Source organism: Camellia sinensis, chromosome 13 (assembly GCF_055761805.1).
Source record: "Camellia sinensis isolate YWXY chromosome 13, ASM5576180v1, whole genome shotgun sequence".
Taxonomy (NCBI): domain Eukaryota; kingdom Viridiplantae; phylum Streptophyta; class Magnoliopsida; order Ericales; family Theaceae; genus Camellia; species Camellia sinensis.
The window spans coordinates 46744693-46764649 of record NC_138973.1 but is presented as its reverse complement, the minus strand read 5'-3'; the positions used below and the strand labels follow the sequence as shown (position 1 = coordinate 46764649).

Sequence of the window (19957 nt, the reverse complement as noted above, 5' to 3'; positions counted from 1 at the left end):
AGAAATTTTGAGATCTCTAGCATTTTTTATTAGGGTCCGGACTGTCTCCAATCCAGATCTGGGACAGTCCGGTCCAATTCGGCCTATTGGGCCCACTTTTGGGTCCCTTTTCGATAATCAGAACCGTTCATATTTTAGGGTTTGTTGAGTACATTATTCCTGTAAAAAATCACGTTGATCGGACAATATTATATATTCAGATCACTTTTATCTAAAAACATAGATAGTCAGAAAATTAATGATTCATAAAAAAGTGATCTGAATATATCATATCCGTTATTCGATTGACGCGATTTTTTTACAAAAATAATGTACTCGATAAATTTTAAAATATAAATAATTTAAATTATTAAAAAAAAATCTAAAAATAAGTCTAATTAGTCGGACTAGACCTTCCGATCCAAATGTTGGACTGAAGACCAACCCAGCCTTTTGATTAAACTAATAACGTGTCGTGTGCGCTTCCAATGAGAATCCACTGCACTAAAAGTGAGTAGTTTAGCCCCATCACTCTCCATGGCAATTTGGCAAACCCCCTTTTTATTCAATTTCTTTTTTTAAAAATTCTCATCATATTTGATGGGGCTTTAAATTAAACAAATATAGAAAAAAGGGATAAAACTTAGAGCATCTTTATTAAATTAGTTATTTTTATTGTTTAATTAAAATAGTAAGTAAATTATTAAATTTTACTTCTATCAAATTAACTATCAAGTTAAACATTTTAATTTTGGTAATTTTGGCTCAACAAATGTAAGTAGTGGTTTCTCATCTAGTCAAATATTAAAAAATATTATTTTTTCATATTTTAAAATTAATTGGGTTGAGTTTATAAAAAAAATTATAATTAAAATGAATAAAAATAATGTTTAAATAATATAAAAAAAATAGAGAGTTTATTAGACAATGTATTTGAAAAGTCGTGTAGCCCAAATAGAAAAAGTAACTTTTAAGTCAAAATATAATAAAATTTTAACTTATTTGATGGAGATACTCTTAAAATTATTTTAGGAATTAGCTATTTTAATTGATTTTTAGAGTTTTTACAAACATACGTGTAAATTTTTTTAAAAAATAGCTGACTTTTTTATAATAATTTCTTTACCTTTTAGCTGTTTTAACATGTACCAAAACAACTTTAATATAAATTTGATTAAAATTGTTTTGAACATTAGCTATTTTAATTGACTTTTAGACTTTTTATAAAAAGATAGGTAAAAAAACTTACAATTGACATTTTTTTAATAATTTTTTGGACCTTTTAACCATTTTAACCTATTACCAAAACAATTTTAATATAAATTTGAGTCAAAAAAACTGGACACCTCTCAACATGAATAATACATTTTGTTAGAACTCAAACCTGTACCTTGTTTGTCTGTGAGCCACATCATCTCCAATATCTGTCCTTAGTGGTAGACAATCAGACAATCCATGAGACAATAATTTAATAAACAAAAATTGTTATGAATTCATCCTTATCAATTCATAATTTATTTTGAATATATTTGTGTAATAGAAATTAAATTGATAAAATATGAGATTCATAGATAAAATGAATTTAAAACATTAATTCATTTTTTTGGGGACAAATTATAAGTTCTTAACTCTGAGTTTATAGTGTTATTGTTTAGTAAAAAGTATAATCCACTTATTTTCTTTATTTTTTAAAATCTTATATTCACTTAACTAATCAAAAACTACACAAATTAAAGGAGGACTCGAATCTGAGTCAAAGAGTGAAGTGGGGTTTTGAATGTTTTCTATTCAAATTTAAATTTGAATCAAGGTTTGAGTAAGGATAGGTGGTACGGTTAAGCGATAATTGAACAATTTTAATCGACAAAACAATTCCAAAAAAGGGAAAAAAATTAATCAATCAAATAAAATGCAAGGTAAACACAATTTTACAACGTATTTCTGTCGGTGAAGGTGTGGAAGATCAAATTTACTATGGCAATAAAGATTACAAAGTTTATAATCTCACAACTCAAACTATATATTTAATAAGAATGTCTTTGGCTATTTTAGCCATAAAAGACAAAATAGACTATTTTATTCACAACAAACAAAAAATCACATCCAATCTATAATTATTACACTATTTTCTCACAAAAAAAGTCAAAAAAGCCAATAAGCCAAAAAGCCTTTCCCAAATTAAACTTTTTAGTCCAGATTAAAATAACCAAAAAAATCAAAAAATCAACCTACTTCCCAAACGGAGGCTCCAAAACCCTGCCGTTGTAAATTTAAAGCTACTGTTATAATGGGGTGTTTAGGAAGTGTGTTTTTTTGTTTTTTTGCTAAAAAAACACTAAAAAACAAAATTGGTTAAAAAATAAAAAACAAATTCAGACAAAATGTTACATCAAATTTATAATCATTTCACTTTTTCTCTTACAAATATCACATCTAACTACAAAAAAATTCAATTATCTTCCCAAATATAAAATTTTTACCCTACTAAAATAATCAAAAACTAAAAAAACCTACTAAAATGACAACTTCCCAAACATTCACAATATCTAAGAGAAAGAAAGAGAAAAGAGTATTATATTATGTGTAAATATTGTGTATCTTACAATATAATGAAGATGTCTATATATAGGCAAGGTAAGAGTAGACAACAAAAAAGTTATGAAAATATTCTAATATTGTAAAACATAATTACAACATCTAATATATATGGTGAATATAATATATATATATATATATATTATAAGTTCACCCGTGTAATGTACGTGCTATTCCCCCCACCATATTTCGCTCTTTTTTTTTTATGTGTAATATATATATATTTTTTCAAAAAATATTTGATAATTTTAATTAAAATTAAAGTATGATTTTAATTATTTATTTTGATAATATTGACGCTATCGTTTTATAAAATTGTTACTTGTATATATATATAAATACATTAATTTTAGTTAAATTATTTGTGTATTTTGATAATTTTAATTCTATCGTATTATAAAAGTGTAATTATCATATAATAATTTTGTATGATATATATTAAATTATAAAATAGTAAAGAAAATACTCATTTTGATTAAAAATAATAGTTAAATTAGAAGAATAATTAATAACATAAAATTGAAAGTAATTCTAGCTATTTATTTTTCTTTTATATTCATTTGGACAATAAAAATATGTAGAAAAAGAAATTATATAAAATTTATTTAAAAAATTGAATATAAATATGTTGTAGTTGAATTATCATATAATGATTTTATATGATATATATATATATATATATTAAACTATAAGATCGTAAAATAAACACTCTTAATTAAATTAAAATATCAACTATATGAAAGAAATTAAACTATGACTAACCAAAAAAGAATTACATAACAATATCTAAATCCAAAAAGAAAAAATAATGAAAACATCCAAATTATAGATACATTTCAGTGTGTGAAGTGATTAATTATCTGTAATATGATGTTAAAACATAAAAGAACTTACTGTTCAACAATTGAAAAAGTGACTCAAACAGTAAATCCAAATTTTGGAGGTTCCTCAAGAGTTTCATTATTGTGAAGGTTTTTCCTCCTATGAGTTATGATTATATAAAATAATGTAGGAAAAGAAATACAATTTCATATATAGAATCACTATAAAATTTAAATGACAAATCCATAATATATAATTGATATTGACTATAGAATAATGCACGGAAAATAAGAAAAAAAAAGAAGAGACAATTTAGCATTAAAAAAAAATCCTAATACTCTCGAAAGAATTAAGAAAAAAAAAACGTAAAATACAAAATTGGTATTGAGTTTGTAGTTTATTTCATTTTATCATAGCCGAGGGGAATCTCATCACCTGGTGGTAGGTCGATGCTACGGCTTGCATGGCGTGAAGCCATCCTCTTCCAAGGATAAGGTTGTACGTTGAAGGCACTTGTAGCACCCAAAACTCCACTTGCTTGACCACGGATCCCGCTTTGACCGGCAGGATAATCTTTCCCAATGGCCACTCCGGCTGCGAGTTAAATCCAACCAGTGGCGAAGTGGCCGGAGCCAAGTCTGTCTCACGGAGTTTGAGCTGTTTGAACGCATCATAATACATGATCTCGACCGAGCTTCCCTGATCGATCAAGATCCGTCTAACATCAAATTCTTTGACGCGTAGTGTTACTACAAGAGCATCGTTGTGCGGCGTCTGGATACGCTCTAAATCCCTTGAGGTGAAACTAATCACGTCTTTCTCTTCTGTCTTCCCCCTTTTGATGGCAGGCTGTATTGACAAAACTTCCCTCATATGCTCTGCCTTCTTGATCATGCCCCGGAGTTCGCAAACACGCTCCGGTTCCACGATGCCGTGGATGACATTAATAACTCCTTGTGGTGGTGCATCTCGGTCATCCTGTCCCCTGGGATCGACCGGAGCCTGATTCGGTTTCACGCCGCCATCAATGTAAAGGTCCAGATGCCCGGCCGCAACCAGTTCTTCCAAGTGTTGTCGCAAAGGCAAACAATCCTCAGTCCGGTGGCCCCTCTCCCGGTGAAACGTACAACGATACCGCGGATTGTAGCCCTTTTGTCCATCGCCCAACTTAGCAGGAAACTGGACATACTCCTCGTCTCGGATTTCACTAAGTATGCGATAGATTAGAATCTTGAAGACCGTGGTTATGCCAGTCCTCGCCTTTATTCTTCTGTTTGCGTCCTCAACGTCATCTCGGGGGTAATCATCCCGGTCATTCCGACGTCCTCTACCCCGGTTTTTACGATTTGAACCTCGGTCTGATTCCTCTGCTCGGTCATTTGAGCGGCTGGACTCTTGCCCAACTGCGTGCACTTTGCCTGCTGTCTTCTTGTCTGTTCCGACCGGAGTTGCCTTCACGGTGGAAGCTGACGCATCATCCTCTACTCGGATGTGCTCATTGATGCGCTGCATGAGCTGGCCCATAGAGGTCGGCTGGTGCATGGTAAGCGAGTCCCGCAGTCTATGTCCGACCGGGAGACCACGCTTATATTGCGTGATTGCAAGGTTGACCGGGCAATCCAGGATCTCGTTGAAGGTTTCCCAATACCTTGAATTGTATGCCTTCAGTGTGTCGCACGGTTCCATCTTGACACTCAGCAAGTGATCGACTTCCTTTGGTGTTTTTGTGTTGGTTTTGAAGCGCGTAACAAACGCTTCAGCCAACTGATGCCACCGTTGTATGCTCCATTCCGGCAACCTCTCAAACCACTTTAAGCCCAACTCACCCAAACTGGACGGGAAGATTAGGCACATAAGTCCGTCATTTCGCCTATGTCCGGCCATGACCTGTCGGAAGTGGCTCACATGCATATAAGGATCGATTTTGCCGTCATAGAGCGTGAACTTAGGCTGGTAGAAGCCTGTCGGAAGCGGTGTTGTTTCTATTTCCAGGGAAAAAGGGGTGGCACTCAGCCTGGCCAGGTCTGTATCTTCAAATATTGGCACTGCTTGGCGGGGTGGAGGCATTCCGACCTCCTTGCTGGCGTGAACCCCGTAGGAGAGCCGCTGGAAAGCTGGTATTCTCTGGGCTTCGCGCCGGCGAGCCCACTCCCTTAACACTGCCCGTAGGTCCTCTAACTGAGCAGAATAAGAGTACCTCGACGTCGTCGCCAGACGTGAGGGTTTGTAGGTGCTGTCTTGCGCGCTAGACTTTTCTGCATGCACGTCGGAATCACCAACCTGGTAACTCCTGGTGATGGAAATGGACTGAGTACGTCGCTGACTCTGATCGCCTGACCGGCGGGATGGGGTGCGCTCACTGTGGTCTCCCCCTCCAGCTACACCTTTCCCTTTGACATGCCGCTTAAGATCCTCCATCTCCGCCGCCATCCGCCTGATGACAGCGTCTTGGTCCCTTAACTTGTTTTCCAGTCGCCTGGCGTGCGAGTCTCTCCTCCGCCGGTGACCGTCTGGACTCCGTGAATGACCATGACTCCTTCCGCGCTTATCCCGCGCGTCTCCTGACTGTCCTCCAGTGGGCGTCCCCAAGTCAGCCATTGGATGGACGGCAGGAGGTCCCTCTCTCCTTCGGGTAGACTCCGGGGTGGCTCCGTCGATGGCGGATAACGGAAACTCGTCGTTGTTCACCATGGACGGCAATCAGACGAGCCTGGAAGACAAGGTTTTGTCTGAAAACTTCCCACAGACGGCGCCAGGTTTAAAAAATAATAGTGGTTAGGGACCTTGTTGAAGACAACAGAGAAGCAAAGAAGTCGGAGAGGAAACAAGGTAGCTTCCATATGGTGTGAGGTGCTGACAAATTGGCTGGTAATGGCGATCAAGGATGGAGTTTGGCGACGTTGAAAAAGTAGGCGCCGCAGAAAAACTTTGAGGAACTTTGGTTCATGATAAAAGAACATAGAGAAATTAGCGGATAGAAGAAGAGATCCCCGCGAAACAATATTGAAAGGAAAGTATAGCAGCGTAATGGATTGAGATTTGGCAGGCGGCAAAGGCAAGGCTGCCACCCGCCGGTGAAACTAAATCACTAGGTACTTAACCTAACTCTGATATCATATTAAAATAATTGTATGGAGAGAGAAGAGAAAAAAAAATCTCTGTTTATTGAATAATGTTGTATAAATGGATTGAGATCCGGTGGGTGGCAAAGGCAAGGTTGTCGCTCGTCGGTGAAGCTAAATTATTAGGTACTTAACCTAACTTTGATACCATGTTATAATATCTAAGACAGAAAGAAAAAGAGAAAGAGAATATTTTATTGTGTATATATTTAATATTGTATATCTTACAATACAATGAAGAGACCTATATATGGGCAAGGTAAGAGTGAGCAAAAAAACCTATGAATTTATCCTAGTATATATATATATACTATATTCACTAACAACTACAACCACGATCTTTAATAGTTTTTACCTATGGATTTTAAGATTGAATTAAATCTTTATCATAATGAATCTGAAATAATTATATAAAAATAGTTATTCAAAATCTTATACTATAATTTTTCTATTCATCTATAATAACTAACTCCAATAATTTTGTAAAATTCAATATGAAATCCCTTCATTAGAAATTCATCCGTCCAAACAAGCTCTAATGTTCCATTTAGTTTATTGGAATGGTCATTACTTAAGTTTTCTTATAAAATGATTATTTTCTTAAAATGATAAATGAGGATATCATTTACATTATAATTTTTTTATTATTTTTTAGTTAACCAAACATAAAAATAAATAATTTAGTAAATGATCATTTCATTACCAAACTTTACCTAACATTTTGATAGAACTCAAACTTATAGGCATGTTACCACCGGGGTGGTGACTTAGTGAAAAAGGCATTTCTCTCCATAGGTGTGACCCAGGTTCGAATCTTGAGGGCTGAATTTGTTGTTTTGCAGTTGACTCTCTGCGGAGACCTCGCATTGTACTCCAATTGAAATCTAAACTCGTTTATGGGAGGTGGTTGAGCTCCATTAGTGCCTCGGTGGTGGGTCTCTTCCTATAGGTTGGGTTAAATCAGGCTGGCAACTGGTTACCCCAAGATCTAAGTCCATGAATGCAGTAATAACACTTCGGACTCAAAGCATCTTTTTTTAACGTTCAAAAAAAAAAAAAAACAAAACAAAACAAACAAACAAACAAACTTACTTGTAAGCATGTTTGGTTATGGGCCAGACCATTTCCAACATCTGGCCTAAATAAAGTGGTAGACAACCAAACAATTTATACATGGTTGAAATAGACATTACACAGAAAAAATTAGTTTCTGTTTGGGTTCACTGATCAAACAATACCGATATTATTACAGTTTACAGGATATGGACTGATTTTAAGGGAGGAGACATATACAAGCACACAGACACATTTTATAGTGAGGCAATTCTCTGTCAGCTTAAAATAGACACTTTAAACAAGACAATTTTGTACTTTGATCTCATGAATTATCAATTCTTTGAAAGAGCTGAATGCACACGTCTTTAATTGTGTATGTGATAATTGCTTTTTTATTTGTGTTTTTTTCATCTTTAGGTGTCGTTTGGAAATAAATTATTTTAATAATTTTTTAATTTTTTACAAAAATTTATAAAAAAAAATAAAAAGAGTAATATGATAACTTATAATGATTTTTTAACTTTTTGATTAAAATATATAATTGACAAACAAGACCTTAATTTAAAAAAAAGAAATTACGAACCAAAAAAAAAAAAAGTTTACTCAGAGTTTGATTCTTATAATAAAATAAACTCTAAATTTTTAAGTTTTTTAATTTAAATTCTAATAGTTTGATTTATTTTCAATTAAACATTCACATATTTCAATTAAGTAAAACTGAAGGAAAAAATGTGTTTTAGCATTGAAAAAAAGTCAAAAAATGTATTTATTTAGATCATCCCAAACAATTCAAAAATTTCTAAAATATCAATTTTCGTTGAGTTTAATAATTAAATTATAATTTTTTTGTTGGTTTTACATAACAAAAATAAGCAGATGATTTAGATTGAAAATAAATTAAAAGATTAAAATTTTAATTGATAAAATTAAAAACTCATGATTTATGTTGTTATAAAGGTCAAACCCTAGGGTTTTTTTTTAGAAATTTTTTCCCCCAAAAAATTCAAAATTTTCACTTAGATCCTACTATAGGTTGGAGGGACCTAAAAATTAAAATATAAAAAAGTTGAAAAAAGTCTACAGATGAAAAAAATTATTATTTAGTGTGTTTGGCTTGAGTTTTCTGAATTAAGTTTTTTGAAAATTAAGTTTTTTGTACTTTTTTAATAAATATTTTTAAAATTTTAAACATTTTTTTTTTGGATTTATCTTACTTAGATGTATCCAAAAAGTAAAATATTTGTGAAAAAATATTTTAAAAAATTAATAAATACATAAAAATACGAAAAATATACAATTTTTTTTTTTGTATTTTTAGTATTTAGTTAATTTTTTAAGAATTTTTTCACAAAAATTATACTTTTTAGGTGTGTCTAAAAATTAAAAAAATTACTTAAAATATTAAAAAAATTCAGTAAAAAAAATACGAAAAATAAGAAAGTAAAATTTTCTAAAAAGTATTTTTAGAAAACTCAAACCAAGCCTTTTTTTGGGGGGGGGGGGTTGTTTTGTTTTTAATGTTTTTTTTAAAAAAAAATATATATATTTTTTAATTTTTAAGTCCTTTTAGACTACCCATATCTTAAAAGTTTTTTTTTTTTTAAAAAAACTCAATTTATAAAAAAAACTAAAAATTTAACTGTTGCTAAATAAATAGCTCGTTTGGGGATGTTCCGTTAGGACTAAAATAATCATATAAGATAAAATATGTTATTTTAGTCAAATAAGACAAAATATCATAGCAAACTTAAAATTATTTCATATTTTCTCTCACAAAAATCAAAAAAATCAAAAATTCTATCACAAAAGAGACTTTTTGATCCTAAATTAAAATAATCAAAATATTAAAAAATCAATCCACATCCCAAACGAAATCACAGTCACATATACTTTTCCCTAATGTGTGTACAGTTGCCTCATTTGGAGTTTGTGGTCATTTCGTAAGATAGATGAATTCCAAATGCATGCATGTAAAGAGAGACAAATGCAAGACTCTTATTTTTATTTTTTTTGTGGGTGTAAAAAGAGAGAGAGACACAATCTTATCTATTGTAAACAATAATCAACAGAAAATGCTAAATCAGATGTTCTCAATTGTGTGATTATAATGCAACCAGAGTACGAAAAGCAAAAGTCCAAAACAAAACCAGATTGTATAATCAATTAGGCCATTTTTGTCCAAAAAATCTTAACTTCTTGACTAATTGGGCCAAAAATAAAAAAATAAAGTCCAGATAGAATCAACTGGAATTCATTAAATAATTAATTAAATTACTTTTGTTACGATCTTGTGGTTGCTGAATCAATTATGTAATCATTTGTGATTGAATCTCAAAGGTTATATGATAAATTGTGGTTTTCCTTATGAGTTTTGTGAAAAAAGGTTACAATTATCTAGGCCAGGATTAGAAACAAGTCATGGATTTGTGGTTATGACCCAACATAATGTTAAGGCCTTGTTTGGGAAGACTAAATAAGTCCACACTTTTTATCTTTTTATCTTTTTTAAGTCACATCAATCGACATCTCCTCTCTACTTTTCTACACATCTTTTTATAAAAAGTCAAAAAGTACGCTTATTTAGAACATTCCAAACAACCCCTAAGTTGCAATTTATTTTGGTAAAAGTTATGAGGTGCTATAGTAAACCACAATCCAAAATATTACAATTCTATTGTTATGACAATTATATATATATATATATATATTTCATTTGTTACAAATTATTATAGTATTATTATTGTAGGTTTTTATCATAACACTCAACAATAAATGATATGACCTTATTATGATTCTTGTAATATAATTTATAAATATCTGTTATATATTTATATTTTAATTATAGTGACTTTTTCAATCACCAATTATATAAGCCATTTTAAATAAAAGGGCATAATCTAAATCACACATTGATTGTGAACCATAGACAAAGGCAATGGCTACAAAATTGACAAGTAGGTGTAATTTCATTAGTGATAATCCATACATACAAAAAAATCAATTAGGGAATGGATTGCTATTAAGTCATTGTTTTGAATTGTGGGTATTGACAATAGTTCCTCTTACCAATGGGGATGATTGAGTCCTTTGAAATTTTGAAGAGAAAAATGAGATGAATATTGGATGAAGGGAGACAAAGATCTAGATGATGATCATAGTGGGGCTTTCCACTACCTCTATGAAAAGGAATAAAGTGAGGATAAGGCAAGCTTCCTTTATCATCCAAGACCTATTAAATTTCAATGATGGAGAGAGGTTGTTCAATGCCACATGATGAACAATCATTTTTTTTAATCAAAATTATATCTATTTTACTTAATAAATAGATTAAAATGTAAGGTTGTAAATGAGTAAACTTAAGTAGTACGTTATTTAAATTTGATTTAAAAATATAATAAGTTTTAAAATATATTTAAATTTGACTTCTTTTTTTTTTAACCTTTTAAACTGATCTCGAACAAGTTTTAATCAAATTGATTATAAGTTGAACTTGACTAAATTTTTTATAGTGTATATAACTAAGTTGAGTAGTAATAGTTTGCTCAATCAAATTTGAAAACTTAATCATCTTTAAAATGATTTCAAATTTGGTTTACTTGCTCAAAAGAATAAATTTCAGATAAAATTTGTAACAAGTTGATCTCAAATAGTTTTGTACATTTTACAGCCATACTATAAGAGTATTATGAGATAAAAGTATAAAAACGTGTTTGATTTGCCTTTTTTGCAAACATATTTCAAAAGTAATCCTGAAAATTGGATAGCCAAACACATTTGTGAGATTTTTTTTGAAAAATCTGTTTGGTTTGATTACTCCTGGAAAAGTGTTTGTAGAGTATATTTCTAAAAAATTTCTCCTAAAATCAAACCAAACAAAGCCTCAAAATCTTAAAAATCTCAACAGTAAGATTTCAATCCACTCACCCCCTCACTACTATCTCCACCATCGGTACTATCGTTGCCATTATCGTTGTCACTCAATTCCCTTGTCTCTGCTACTTTTTGTCACCCCTTATCTTTCTCTCTCATCTTGTCACCGATTCCTTAATTCACTCATCTCCCGGCCTCCATTCTCTATTTGTTACTCCTTTTGTTACACTTTTAACTTATATAGTTTGATTTAAATTTTATTTTTATTTTTATTATTTTTAATTTGAACAATTTAGACATGCATTTTAAATTCAATTTTAATATAATCATTCTATTTAAATTGATGTAATCTTTTTTATGTTTGTATCTCAAGATATTAACACATTTTACAAAATCGTTAATTTTAATATCCAATTTAGATAGAATGAATAAATTGAAACTAAATTTAAAATGTATGAATCAAATTGTTCAAATTTAAATAATATAAATTAATCAAATTATATAGCTAAAAAGTATAATATTTTTCAACAATGCTTCGGACTCCCAGTACGGACGACCCCCCAATGACTCCCAGTGCCACGTGTCGGCCTGGGGTTGGCTGGAAACAAAAAAAAAAATAATAATAATTTTTTTTGCCTAACATGGACGACCCCCAGCACCCCCAGCTGGGGGTCTAAGTCATTTTTGAATTTTTTTTTTCTTCTTCTTGTTCTTTGTTATTATTTATTTATTTTCTCCATATGTTTTGTTTTTGTCTTCTTCGCAAAACGATTCTTGTAGTTTTAGGATATTTCAACTTCAATGGCGGTGCAACTTTCTGATGAAAAAACAAATGGACAAAGCAACTAAATTGTCAGGTAGCCAGCTAGATTCAAATTAAATTAATAATTTAAGCGTATAATACATTGAATCAGTCTAATTAGAGGCGCGTGAATCAGTCTAATTAGAGGCGCGTGATGTGATTCAGGAGGATTAAAAATAGGCAGTGGCTTTGGTCCAGTCCAAGATTGGACTGGACCGTGCTGTTGGGCCCGTGGAGGCTCACCACAGGTCTCGTTTTGATAATCCGAACCGTTCAATGTGTAGAAATCGTCGAGTACTATATGTCTGTAAAAAATCACGTTGATCGGATATCGATAGCTATATGAACAAAACAGTTTTTTATCAACCGTTAATTGTTTCACCGTCTATTTTTTTATACAAAACTAATTTGATCACATAGCTATTGATATCCGATCAACATGATTTTTTGCAAACATGTAATAATCGATGGGTTCTACACATTGAACGGTTCGAATTATCAAAATGGGCCCAAAAATCAACTTGAGACAAGTTGGACCCTTAAAAATAAAATTATAAATTAAATGGTAGATTAATAGGTTGGCGGATTGACATATTGCGATTTGAGCGGTTTTGGACAGATTAAAGGATTAAAGAATATTCTAACAAATTATCAAACCTTTACATAATATATAACACTAGTAATATTTTATATATATATATATATATATATATAACACAAACTAAGTTTATATAATATTTTTCATATATATAACTACTAATTTATAATAAACATGACATCTTAAATCTCTCTCACACTTATTTTTACTTTGATATTTCATTATAAATTAAAAAATATATATGTATCAACTATAGCGGAACATAATTGCTTTGAAGGCGGATTATAAAATTTAAAGTTTAAACCGCAGTTAACGGATAGAGCGGTACGAATTGATATAGATTGGTGCGATTTTAACAGATTAAGTAGTATTTTGCACAATCCTAAATCCAACAAGTGTATCAATTAATTTAATAAGAGGATATTTGTTTGACGGAATTGAGGCATGAAGTTAGACTTCATATCTAATAGGTTTACTAGTCTATCATTTAGCTACAAAAATATAAAGATTAAACTAATAATTAAATACAATCATTTTTAATTTCAAGACTAATCATTTATTATATTATAATTCTCTTATTCAGCCTGGCCAAATAAACACCATAAAAATGGAGTAAATAATAGATTGATGCCAGGCTTGACTACTAATAGAATCATCTGCTTTAAAGTGGTGCTTTGAAGCATCATCCAGGAAAATATAAGAAAAAAAAAATTCCATAGTCAATAGCTTAACATGTCTTTCTTTCATTTTAATTCTTAATTTTTAATTTTTGTCAAGCTGAAGAAATTTTAATTGCTCCCCCTCTCTCTCTCTCTCTCTCTCAAAAGAACCCACCTCCTACCACCGGATACCAAAAATTTATTTGGTGAGCTTACAACAAATCTATGTGATGTTGTAATTTAATATTCATTAGTTAAAATAATGGGACCTAGTATTTTTTATTAGTTTTTTGAAAAACAATTTAATAAGTGTCAAATAGTAAATAGTATAGAATAACATTTCAAAATCACTTAATAATCACTCTTATATATTTGTCTCAAATTCATACATCCACAGCAAAAACACACTTTTTCAAGAAAAAAAATTAAAATGATGAAAAAAAGATAAAAAAAAGAGAGATAAATACGGGGGAAATTAACCTAAGTGGTAATTTAAAAAACTATTGCATATATTTGAAAAAAATTATAATTTTAGTTATTAATATTAGTAATAAAATTTGTAATTAATTTCATGAGGGGATATTGGTGGTGAGATGCGGGCTTGTGGGCTAAAATACGACTAGCTTTTTTTAATGAGGTTTTTATATTCTAGTGATGTTGGAAACAAAAATACAAATTTATAAAAAATATATATATATATATATTATAAATTTAATTATTAATATTTATAAAAAATTTCATTCATTTCGAATTACTTTTTCAGCAACTAAGTGTGGTGATATTTTCCATTTCTTTTTTTTTTTTGTCTAGCTTAGTCTGGGACCCAAAACCAATGGGTTCCACCCACAGTGCAGAAGAGGTGATTATTACGCACCAATGCCTAATTCCAAAAAAAAGAGTTAGTGAGCACAGCAGTGACTGTTATGTGGTTTGTAGAATTCATTTTAAGTCTTATCTTGATAATTTAAATTATTGAAAATTTAAGGGCAAATTACATATACCCCTCGAGGTTTGGCTAAATTACAGATACCCCTGAGGTTTCGGAAATTACATCCCGCCCCCTGAGGTTTGTATTTTCATAACAATTTGCCCCCTGAGGTTTATATTTCATAACAAATTACCCCCTAATTTCTTATGCAAATATAGCATTCAGGAGGGAATTCGTAATTTCTCAAATCTCAGGGGGATATCTGTAATTTAGCCAAACCTCGAGGGGGTATATGTAATTTGCCCAAAATTTAAAAAATATTGAGAACAATATACCTGTAAAAAATTAAGTTGATTGGATATTAATAACCTGTTTATCAAATAACATTTTTATATAAAAAAAAAAAATGAATATGTATGTATCAAACTAAATACAAATGTTATTTGATGAATATGTTATTGATATCCGATCAACTTGATTTTTTACAAGTATATTGTTCTCGTTATTTTTTAAATTTTCAACGATTTAGCTCATCAAAATAGGACCTGAAATGAGGTTCACGGACTGCGCAACATGTTTTGCTCTGCTATATGTTTTCTAGAGTTGACCAAGACCTCAGTTGAATTCAAAAATGGCAGTTCTTGAGGAAAAAAGAGACGTAGAAAACGACGGGAATTGCGGTGGTGATAAATTGGTGATAGAAGAGAAGGAGAAGAAGGCAATCGCAGTGATGAACAAATTGAGATAAGTTCAATGAATGATCGTCGTCAATAGATGAATTATCATGTAAATGATTTGATTCTTGTGGTTGTTTTCTTGTTTCGATAAACATGTTTTGTGCTTTTTTTTCTTATTTTTTTATTTTTTTATATGTATTACACAAGTGTTAGGGATGGATAAATATCTCTCAATTGATTTTCTCCACATTGAAAATGTAATTGTTTTCTTCCTCAATTTTCAAAAATAAAAAATAAAAAGTAAAAAAATTAATTAAAAAAAAATTAAATTAAAAAAATTGATGAATAATAATAAAAGGAGAAATTTTTATATGGTATGAGTTTGCAATTGTTTTGGTTTTTGGGTCAACCCTCTAATATCTCCCTCTTTCTCTTTCTCTTTCTCTTCTCACAACCAACATCAGCGATGGGAATTATATCCTGGTGGGGAGGCAAGAGGGAGGCTCCATCCTCCTCCAGAAGCAAATCCGCCTAGAAGTATTGAATTGTTTCTCCTACTTCCCTTGTTGTGTTTACATGTTTATAATGGAAAAATCAATACCGATTTCAGGAGCCAAAATTTTGTCTCCATGAGGTGTAACACTGACAGAGGCAATAATGATGGCAGTGATAACAATAATGGTCATGTGGGCGGAGATGACGCTCATGCAGAATTTACTTTTTACTTTCATTTTACGGGTAGTAAATTTTTTTTTTCGTCTTTTCCTTCCATAAGCATAGCTCTATTCATTTCGTTCAGTTTAATACCAATATATGATGTAGTAGAGTACAAAACATACCCTAATAAATTTGACACTATTATCAACAAGTTCATACTCAAATAAATATTAATAACAAAAAAGGGACATGATTATAAAATATTAACAATACTTTACTCTCATTACAAACTCCTTGTCTTATTTTTGTGTTATCTAAAATGAGGGTCTTCCCTTTATACAGTATAAGATTAATTTGATCCAAGAACCATCATTAGCCTTCTTAAATATTCTAAAATCCCTTTATCCTTCTGTTATATTCTAGAGTTCGCTAAACTATTCTAGTACATCTGGAACCTTCTAGATATATCTAAATATTTCCAAAATTTTCTAATATTCTGGATTCTTCTAAGATTTTCTAAATTTTTTTGAATTTTTCTAAAATTTTTGAATTTTTCATATATATTTTGAATTTTTTTATAACTTTTTAACTATGGTTAGTAGGGGTGCTCACAAATTGATTCTGTGCGGTTCGAATGACAGATTAGACCCACTCAATGGGGTGCAGGTTGGGAAAAAATGGAACCGCGCCCGCTCGCAATGTGGGTTGTAGATTGAACGGGTGGGTCATGCGGTTGTGCGAGCAGTTTGTGGACGATTTGTGAAATATATATATATTTTTTTGAAATTTTATTTTTGGGCTTTTGCATTGGGGCCTTCGCCTTCCCCACTTTCTGAAACCATAAAATAATGAAAAGACAAAGGAGAATTCTAGCAACATTTTTATTAAATAAACAAAGCAATAATGAAAGCATTTTTTTTTATTAAATAAACAAAACAAAAAATTACAAACAAAAGTTTGCAAACCCACAGCCAAGCCTGAAACACCCAAACCTTGAATCTGCAAGGAAAAAAAAAAACCAAACAAACAAACAAAATTTCTCCAACCTAACAATGAAAACTGGTGTTGAAGAACTTTATAGTCAAAATTGCTTTAAAAATTATGACCCACAAAGAGAGAGAGAGAGAGAGAGGGGGGGGGGTACTTGTATAACCCACTCAATAAACACCCATACCCACAACACAACCAGCAAACCATAAATAAATGAAGATCGTGCAATGAAACAATTTTTTTTTTTTGTGTGTGTGCGTAATAATCCCGACCCCAGATTAATGTTAATTCGTGCTTGGCTAAGCCTAACAATAATCTAGGAAGGATTTGGAACTAATTTGCATGAGTATTGCGTGATTTTTGTGTTTATATCTGTTAGGCGTAGAAATATCTGTTCATGTTTTAGTTTTGAATTGCGAATTGAAAGCCTTATCGGCGCTCGATTTCGAAATTAATTAGTGCTATGTGATAAATAGAATTTATGTAACTTTATGCTAGATTTAATTTAAATTTGATTTGGTATGATTAAATAAAGCTAAATTACATTAGTTGGACTTATCTACCATTATGCCACTTAGTGGCTTGATTTGGAGACCAACCTTATTACACTTTGAAACATATTTCCTCAGCCATTTTCCTTGTCAAAACCAACTAGAGAGAGAGAGAGCTAGGAGAAAATAGGATTCATCTAGAGATTTGGCTTGGAGCTTAGGAGAATTGAAGAGGCTTTACAAATTTGAGCTTCTAGGCTTGGAATTCAAGGCTTAAGGTAGGAGATTCTCCTTTCAATTGTGCATTTAAGTTTAATTCTTGCATGGTTCTTGGAAGATTAGAGTTTAAAGTCTAGAATTGGTTTTAAGAGTTGGATTTGAGAGTGAATTCATGCATGCATGCACATATTCTTGGATTTTGGAGTTGTTCTTCATGAATTTTCACATGCATGTCTACATTTTGGTTTTAGTCCGTGAATTCATTTTATTCTTGAGCTTAATCTTGTTTTGGATCATGTTTTGGAGGACTTGAGTTCAAGGATTGGCATACAAGTCATGTGCATGAAATTAATTTCAAGTTTCAAGTTGAATTTTGTACAATTGGTTTACTCTTGGGCCATGATTTCTTAAAGTGAAGCTTTAAACATGTCGTTTTATGGGTTACTAAGTGTTTTCCAAAGATTTGGCCCACAAAAATAAGTTTTGGATGGTTGAAGGTCGAGTTCCATGCTTGGAGGTCAATCTGGATTTTTCAGAATTTTGACCCACGCTCGAGCGGGGACTTCCATGCTCGAGCGTGAAGCCTGAGTACATGCACTTCCGCTCGAGCGGCGAGAGTCACACTCGAGCGTGAAATGCGTATACCCAGAAGTTTGTGTGTTTTGCAGTCCACTCAAGCGGGGGAAGCTACGCTCGAGCGAGGGTCTGTGTCACACGCTCGAGCGGGGGTCGAGCGCCCGTCGAGCATGAATTTCACGCATCTAGCACTTTTTCATGAGTTTGTAGCCCGCTCAAGCGGAGGATTCCACGCTCGAGCGGAGATCCATTTTCCTGCATGTCCGCTCGAGTGGGGAAAGCCACGCTCGAGCGTGGACCTTATTTTCAGCAAAATTTGAGAAATGTTTTCCAAAGGCATCTTTGCATCTTCATTCCATCCTAGGCATTCTTTGGCCATGTTTAAGACTCTATAGTGAGGATTTAAGGTTAGAAACGCACTAAGAACCAACGACATAAGTTTTGTACAATTAGAATGTGTGTTTCAAGTGTGTGTTCGTTATGTGTGATGTAGGTCACGTGTCGCGCGTCGTGTGATCGATCTGCTCCGTCTGTCTGTTTCAAGGCCAACTGTCAGTAATAATTTAGTAAAGTTATGTTCAACTGTATCTATTTTCTGTGTGATAAAACAAGATCTGTTTTCCGAAATGATATGTTCTGTACAATGAATGATTGTTCAATTTCTGATATGTATTCGTGACATCCTTAGCATCATGTGATATCTATTAGCTGTTACCCGGTATCGGAGGTTCCTTTATGGAACTTGTTTCTGTCTGCACTCTGTTACCCGTACCGGAGGCCCTATCACGGGGGCTCTGCTTCTGTTCTGTTCTGTTCTGTTACCCGAATCCGGAGGTTCCTTTATGGAACTGGTTATTCGTAACCCCACGTGTATACGTTCTGTTCGGTTCTGTTCTGTTAATGCTAATGGATGTATCACGTAAACTTAATCATGACTTATGATTTCTGTCTGTATATGATCTGGACAAGCTATGATTTTGATATGAACTGAATTATGATTTCCGAATCTGTATGAACTCATTCATTGAAACCCTTTACTCTATTATTATTCATTGGGCTTTCGTTCACAGTTTATATTATGTATGTAGGTGAGCCGGCATGTGACCAGGGCCAGAGTTAACGGCCTTCTGTTTCGTTTTTTTCAGCCAACCGCTGTGCCCCCGAGGAGGTTCCGATCGAGTTTAAAGCCATGGCTGTTTTTGTACTCATGCTAGTCTCTGTATGTGTTGTAAGGATAGGTCTTGGGATGTAATACTTTGTAAATATTGGTGTCCTTTGATTGGCATGCTTATGTATATATATAAGTTTTGAAATGTTCCGTCTCATGTATGTTATCACAGCTCATTGGACCTTGTCTATTTTGTATTATTGCTTTCGCAGCCCCTTAGTATTTGCTAATCTGTTCAGAGGCCTTTGGTAATCCACGGATTACTGGCCGATCATGGTGCTAAACCCATAGGGGCGGGTTTGGGTTGTGATAGTGTGTGTGTAGTTTCTATATCTTCTAGATCTCGCATTTCTAGATATGGTTTGCGATTGGTCGACGACGACAAGGAGAAGAGGAGGGGACAATGGCAAGCAACCAACGACATGGCTGGGTTGATATGCGGTAGGTGATAAATTGGCGATGGAGTAAGGGGCTGATCTACAAGAGACGACGACGATGGTAGAGTAGAGGAGAGGAAAGAGATGGCAACAAATAGGAGATGAAATAGACAATGAGCAATGGGCGAGAGATGGTGGTGGTGATGACGATGGAAAGGAGAAGAAAGAAGTAGGCGAGATGAGAAAAAGAAAGAAAGAGAGAGAAAAAAAGACAAGGGCCAGATGAGAGAGAGTGAGAGAGAGAGAGAGAGAGAGGAGATGATCAAAAGAATGAAGATTTTTTTAGTTCAACATGAGTGAGATTTTTTTTA

General features: G+C 32.5%; 1 long non-coding RNA gene across 1 annotated transcript; it reads left to right on the top strand.

The window, feature by feature from the left end:
- The first annotated feature begins 14983 nt into the window (after nucleotides 1-14983).
- Nucleotides 14984-19354, top strand: LOC145806128 (uncharacterized). The gene is made up of 2 exons (XR_014348816.1): nucleotides 14984-15217; nucleotides 19130-19354. It is a non-coding gene; the product is annotated as an uncharacterized LOC145806128 (long non-coding RNA).
- The last annotated feature ends 603 nt before the right edge of the window (nucleotides 19355-19957 follow it).